This window comes from Penaeus vannamei, chromosome 25 (genome assembly GCF_042767895.1).
Source record: "Penaeus vannamei isolate JL-2024 chromosome 25, ASM4276789v1, whole genome shotgun sequence".
Lineage (NCBI taxonomy): Eukaryota > Metazoa > Arthropoda > Malacostraca > Decapoda > Penaeidae > Penaeus > Penaeus vannamei.
The window spans coordinates 14978840-14986339 of record NC_091573.1 but is presented as its reverse complement, the minus strand read 5'-3'; the positions used below and the strand labels follow the sequence as shown (position 1 = coordinate 14986339).

Here is a 7500-nt window from a genome sequence, read left to right as displayed (position 1 = left end):
TTCTCTACAGTGAATTCTGGCAACAGAATATCCACATCTCCCCCACCGAGAACGCCCTCTTCGGTCCCACCACAGAGACCGAGGTTACAAACTTTCTACAACATATAAACCAAACTCTCCCAGAAAACATCATAACACTAAACAATCTCACAGAGGATAGTCCCTCTCTATACCAATCACTCCAGAAGAAATTATTATCACAATATAACACACTAAAACCCCAACACCAGGAGCAAGCAACATAAACAAAACAATCATCGAACATCTGCCGTCTATGATCGGAATAAGGATTGAGAATGCTATATGCACCTTATACACCATGGAGATGTCTCATAGTTTGCAAGGAGCTATCATCATTCTCTATAGCAACGGAGTAAGTAATGGTGATACCATGTCACTTGGTTTGGAGGATGTTCAGTGGCTGGGGAGGGAATACAAATTATTGATATTAAAAACTTATATTATTTTCTGTTTAATCAACACACTCTAACATTGAAGAACTAATTATATGTATCATTATCAAAAAATTTATGCAAACAATATTAACTTCATTATACATACAAGAGGGTTGCAAAAAAATAATACATAGAGAATGATATTGGAAGACAGGACCCATTTGTCATGTAACAACATCGGGTATATCAGAAAAAAGACAAAATTATGATTGAAAGGTTTTGATTTTTCCATATATAAAACCAACATAATTATGAAAGACATTGTGAAAAAAAATATTTTCAAATGTTTTCTATACATTACCCATGTGATAGAAAATTAGATTTGCTTTGCCTCTCATTTCCTAGGAGGGATAATCATGAAATGACAGAAAATGGAGACTGCAGGAAAAATTCATCCTTGGACAATGCCCTTATTTCTGCTCTTTTCCCAAACAGGGCATCAACATTTGCAGATATTTACAGAAATTCACTATCAGATAGTCTTTATACGACACTGTTCTCTTGAACTTCAATATATATCAATCTCTACTATGGCTTTAAACAACAGCAGGAAATATATACATAAATGTACTCTGTCAGCTCATCTCTTGGTTGTTGATTGTGCTGGTCTTTATGTTTTTTTCTTTTTCTTTTTCTTGACTACACAAGAGATACCACCTATTTTTTTTAATATTTCTTATTTCACAGATAATAAAATATATGTTTTACTAATTCTACTGACTCCAGCACATACTTAATCCCTTGGACCCGAATGACATGTCACGGAAAAACTTGAGTCAATGGGCGGTTGACATGAACATGCCGTCATTGGGCAAAATGGCCACAGGCTGGGTGACATGAACCTGCCATCATGAGCGAAGGCCAAGGTAATGGAAAAGACTCACCAAAAGTGCACAAATCTCTTGGAGTGTGATTTGACTCATTTGGTACTTAGAAGGGAGCTATAGCATTTTTTCCAAACAAAGGAATGTAGCGTGCTTACGCAATGATTGGAAGAACACCAGCTCAAGGGAGGACGCCATTTCCATGCTGTGCACAGTATCCCTGGCCACTGTTACTGGCAGCGCAGGTTGTTTTATGTAAAATTGAAAATTACAAAAGATGAGATATATGACACAATTAACCAAATGTTCAATATTTTATTTTCCTTGCACCAAGTTATTTACTACATAGAGATATAATATGGAGTCTGTGCAAGGAAAATGAGATATTACCATCTGGATATTGGCTACTTAAATAACCCCACTGCCCGTGTTTCCGGCACCATGATTTCCGTGGTGCAACCAAATTCAACAGGTTAATAATGTTATTGTATCACAAAACCACCATCCATATGATTACAGTGCTAACTAGCTTGTCTCGCTATTCCACAACACTGTCAATTTTTCATAGTAGATGGTGTAAAGAGTAACAATACTAATTTTTCTAACTACTTATGACAATATAAATAAAAAATGTGTATATATTTGAAAATGTGTATTTATATATGTATGTGTGCATGTATTAATTATTCCTAGTCCTTTTAGTCAATGACAATAAAGGAATGTAAATAAACTTACCAATTATTTATACAATTGTGATCAGCGGAAGGATGGGCTCCTTTCATTCCTATCAATGTCTTGAAGCTGCTTTCAGTGGTTTGAAGTATCTGTCAATACAATAAATCTCAGTTAAAATTACACAATAACTGGGTAATTGTAAAAATAATCTTATTCCTGATTCTTTTTTAACCCCCACAATGCAGATGATATGACCATCATATGGAAAAATAAAACTGCCTTGAGGGGTGGATGACACCATCTTGGGAAAATTTAGCTATGGGTCAGGGTATTGCAAATTTTACATCATGATCATTTCAGCTGAAAGCTGTGCACCCATCAGAGTGGCTGCTCAATTAAGCATAATGCCCATATTTTGGGCCATGTGATTGTAATGAAGCATTGAGATCCAATGAGTAATTCAATAATTTACAATGATTGATTCAACGGTGTCATATCGCTCAATTAGTTTGAAAAAATGCCACAAGATATCTCATCCTTATCGGCTAAACGTTATGATATTATTAGTTCTACCCCTTCATTTGATCCGGTCATCTATGTGAATAATTTAAAGTAAATGATTTTTTCAGTGTATTTGGTTCATTAATAACAAAGGCAGAAAAATAAATGAAAATACAACCAATAAAAAATAAATATTTGCAATGAATAAAGGCAAAGAAGAGGGCTTTAGCCTAGAAGTCGCCAACTTGGATTTTCATCAAGACGGAGTGGACCTACCTGGTTCATAATACCTTTGGGTTTGGCTCACAACATATTTGCATATGATTTTCTCTAACACCCGTTCCCAAACCCATTATCATGACCCAAAGAAAAGTTGAAAAAATGGGATGGTTTAAAAAATAATCATATAAATTCAAATTGCTAAATGTATGTTATGAATATAATTTCATCAAAACAATGGAATATGAAGTTCATTGAGACTCTGGAATAGCAGTTGTCAATAACGAAACCCTTGACATACTTTAGTATTCCATCCCTGGAATACTCAATTTTTATTATATAACAATAAAAATCACAAACTCAGAAACAGCTTTGCTTAGTGTCATATCTACAAAAGCTTGGGAGACACAAACTTATAAACTACCATGGCTACTGCACATTCACCAAATCAAATGCAAGAATCAGTGATTTCAGAAAGTAACCCATTCATGATATATTTGACATAAAAAAGATATAGCCCACTCATTAACAGCTTCAACACAACAATAACATGCAGCAGCCAAACACCATGAAGACTCAAGTACTGAGTGCTAACCATATGGATTTTATGGCTGGACACTTACCTGATGTCATATGCTTCCAAATAGGGTTTTCATCATGACTGATTTCCTTCTTGATGTCTCCACTTTCATTTGTAATCTCAGCTTAGCATCAGCTGCAAATTCAAAATGGTAATATTACTTGCAATCTAACCCAATGATTCATAAAAAATATATAAATTTTGATCATAGTCAGCTAATTCACTTTACTACTATCAACCATGGCCATATCTGACCATAACTACCTATTTACTGATTTCATATTCATCATATGAATATACCTGGTTACCGAACTAAGTAAACCACATGGAACAATACCTGTTTTCTCTCATAGATAAAAGATTAGATAACCATTTTTTAAGGCCACAGAATGACATAGCAATTTGTTCCTAAATCTATTGGTGCCAGTATCATTATTATCATGTTTCTTTTTTTTTAATTGCTGCCATCACCATCATCATAATCACCATCACCATCATCACCATCACTACCACCACTATCACCGCCATCAAGATGAGAGCACTCAAAAAACGTTTTAACAACAGGATAATAAAAGTGAAAGACAGAAATTCCTCATGAAAAAAAATGAGCATCCAAAGATAAAAGGATGATAGGATACAGAGAGAAATTTTTTGAGGTTTACCTACCCGTAACACATTCTCCGCAAGTTATATCAAGCTACCAAGTACTTAGAAACAGCTCTTGATCTCTTAAATCATTACTACAAAAATGGTTCCTAGCTTGTTCTTCTGATAACTCTTGGGGACAATCACAGGTCATAGAGTGCCTCATGTCATTATTAATTCTATTATTTTCTTGGTGCTACGGAAGAATTATACATCCTACAGTGATTTTGCTCAAGAGGATATCTTCTTGAACAATGGTGTAAATGTTGTGATGATAAATGGGTACTATCACTGATATCATCCTCTTATTACTACTTTTACCTTTTATGCTCATATCATTAATTTCATAATTACTGTAATAATCTTAATTGTCATCAGTTACAATACCTTACTATAAATATAAATATTATTATCATCCTCATCATCAATATTATTAGCATTATCATCAATTTCATTTTAACTATCACTACCATTCTAAAAACAATCATTAATACTATTATCATACCTACATTTATCAATACCATTATCATTTATATGAATTCTAATATAATTATTGTCATCTTTAATCACTTTTTATGTTATCATCAGACTATTCTCAAGAATGTCTCTAGCATCCTCATAATAACTTTGATTATCATTACCATCATCCTTGCTATCATAAATGTCATTATCATCCTCATTGCTATCATAAACATCATTGCTATCATAAAATATCATTATCATTTCTATCATGTCATTATCATCAGCATTGCCATCATAAAATATCATTGTCATCTTCAATGTTATTATAAATCATTATCATCACTACCACAATCACATTATAATCATCATTGCTATCATAAATGTCATTGGCATCATCATTGCTGTCATAAACATCACTGCCATAACTGCTATCAGGTCATTATCATTATTGCTATCATAAATGTTATCATCATCATCACTGCTATCATAAATGTCATTGTCGTCATTGAGATCATCCTCAAAATCTTTCATTTTATCATATTTAGTATCATTAGTACTGGTTTTCTTAATATCATCAATGCTCTCATTATGATCACTACCATTATTATTTTCATCAATACTTTTTTGTATCATTATCTTAATTAGCATTTATGTTAACACTAACATTAAGGTCAATATTCATGTTTTCCTTTTTAATACTGACATCATTTTCATGATAAACATCAGTACTAATATTCTCATTATTACTATATACATATAATTATCATAACTATTATTATTATCAACCCTAGTTTTAAAGAGCATACTTATTGTAGATAACAGTTGAATTCTTCTTTATCACATCATGTGCACTACTCAAGAATTGTATGCCAAGCATTTCTCACTTTCTGACATATTACATTTATATCTAAAGACCGCTTCCTTGACAAATAAGGTCGCAGAAGGCCACAGTTAAATGCACCTTGAGCCACAGAAGCAAAAACCTTTGGTTCCATGCCTATCCATTTTTCATCTAGGTTATTTTGCAGCTAATATTTCTGATGAGCTAAAAATTCATCTCAAAAGCACAACTAACCCAAATATGATAGGAGCCCTCAACAAGTCTGGGTGCATAAGGAGTCAGTTACATGAGGGAAAAAGCAGAAGCGAGAGAAGCATCAAATTATCCTCTCTCTATACTTTTGGCTGTAGCATTTTTTCTTTTCTTTACTTTAAGCAATGGGGCTAAAAAGAAGCTTTAAGCCTTATTTTGAGGGGCTATTTTTCCTCAAGGTATGTAGCAAACAAAAGCACAATTTCTGCATGAACTCACAGCTGGTTCAATTGTACATGAAGCAAAGACTTCATCCTATCATGAGGGTGGCCTACCATGACTTGATAGAACATCTCAGCATGACTGGGTTAACCTTCTCTAAACCAAGTTACAGGCCAGGCACTCCATAGTCACCACTAAACTTAGAAATTTGAAGCATTGGAAATGTGTTTTCCCCATTGCCTCAAATCTAAACTTTGGGGGAGGGGGGGGGAATAAATAAACAAATGATAATGATAATGATAATGATAATGATAATAATCTTATACAAAAAAAAAAAGAATAACAAAGATTGCACAGTGATTGGGTTGGGGTCTGCAAGAAATACAGGAATTGGGTGGGGGGATTTATAGGCTAAGCCCCTGCATTTGGGAGGTTTTTTGTTCATATGGAAATATTTGTGGATTCCCATGACTAGCTAGAGTAACAGGGACTTAAAGCCGATTTGTTAGAAATGTGCGAAGCGCAACCAAATGAATATTCTTATATACAGATATGCATACACACACAAATAAATGCTTATCTGTCTATCTTTAAGATATACAAGCATTTATCTCTCTCTCTATATATATATACATGTATACACAAACAGATATGCATTTATTTCAGTGTATATATGTCCGCATAATGAATGTTCATTGGGTCTGGCCTCGCAGAATTATAACAAACCGGCCATTACTCTCAAGAGGAGAGCAGTCATTTTGTAAACAACGACCAATACCAACACAAATAATACACTGTGAACAACTGAAACAAATAATAATTACAAGATTAGATGCTTGTGTTAAACTAAAATAATAGCAAAAAATTAAAGAGGATATGACTGATATACATACTCTCAATGTGCCAGTATGTTAAATAATAATAAACATTATCACAAGTCTGGCATATTCCTAATTGTAATCATGCTACCATGATAAAATTTTATACTATCTGATATGATGATACATTCCTCCAACACTAAAATGAAAGTAATGCCTCATCATTTTATGTTAATACCCATCATAATCTAAAAGGTCATATGTCCTGTTATATATCAACAAGAAAGTTAATCCTCTGATTAATGTAATCTGGCTATGTCCTTTAACTTTCAATCCCACAACTACTAGAATCTATTCACATGACAAAGATTCCACAAACTATAGGTGAAATTTCTTTCTTTTTAAGGTCCTCATATATATCAGGATAGGCAATTTACTACTAAAAGGTCCATTCACACACATCAGTGGCATATCAGTGCCGTGTCATTTTACGTCCGTGAATCCAGGACGCTTTAGTGCGGTGCGTTCATATATATCCGAAGTGCCTCCATACAGCGTGAAATCAGTGACTTAATAGATGGCAAAGTTTTCAGGCAGAATTGACAATGATTGCCATAATTCTTGATGGAGAGGAAAAGGCTGAGAATAAGCTGAAGAAAAGAAAGGGGGAACATGAAACATAAAAGTAAGGAGAATTTGATAATCTGTACAAGGAGTTAACTGATGAAGGAACAAAATTTTCCAGTACTTCAGAATGTCTGAAATTGTTTCATCATATTGCTCAGTAAAACAGAGGTTCAGCTGAACAAGTAAGACACTCACTGGAGAAAGGCTATAACAATGACAGGACGATTTGCAGTTTGTTTGAGGTTAAATAATACAAGCATTTTATCACAGTCTTATTGTATGTATCTATTCTAATTCATAAAGATTTTCCTTAACAGTAAACCAATTTTAGGCATTCATTCTGCTATACAGTGTATTAAAAATAACTTGAATTCATTATTTTTGTTGACAAGCTCATAATATTCATCAGACATCCGTGAAAAAAAATTTAAAGTTAGTG

The 7500-nt window shown here is 33.5% G+C and overlaps 1 protein-coding gene across 23 annotated transcripts in view; it reads right to left on the bottom strand.

The window, feature by feature from the left end:
• The window catches only part of LOC113814515 (enolase-phosphatase E1-like), a 40460-nt gene that overhangs the window by 26787 nt on the left and 6173 nt on the right, over nt 1–7500 (bottom strand). For 10 of the 23 annotated variants that reach the window (XR_011399589.1, XM_070139204.1, XM_070139209.1 and 7 more), the window contains 2 exons: nt 3298–3389; nt 2015–2103 (listed from right to left, as the gene is read on the bottom strand). The gene's annotated coding sequence lies outside the window, so the exon portion shown is untranslated. Of the gene's footprint in view, nt 1–309; nt 422–1437; nt 1513–2014; nt 2104–3297; nt 3390–3518; nt 3565–7500 lie in introns of those variants that run through there. The other 13 variants (XR_011399587.1, XM_070139214.1, XM_070139217.1 and 10 more) reach the window with 6 other exon arrangements.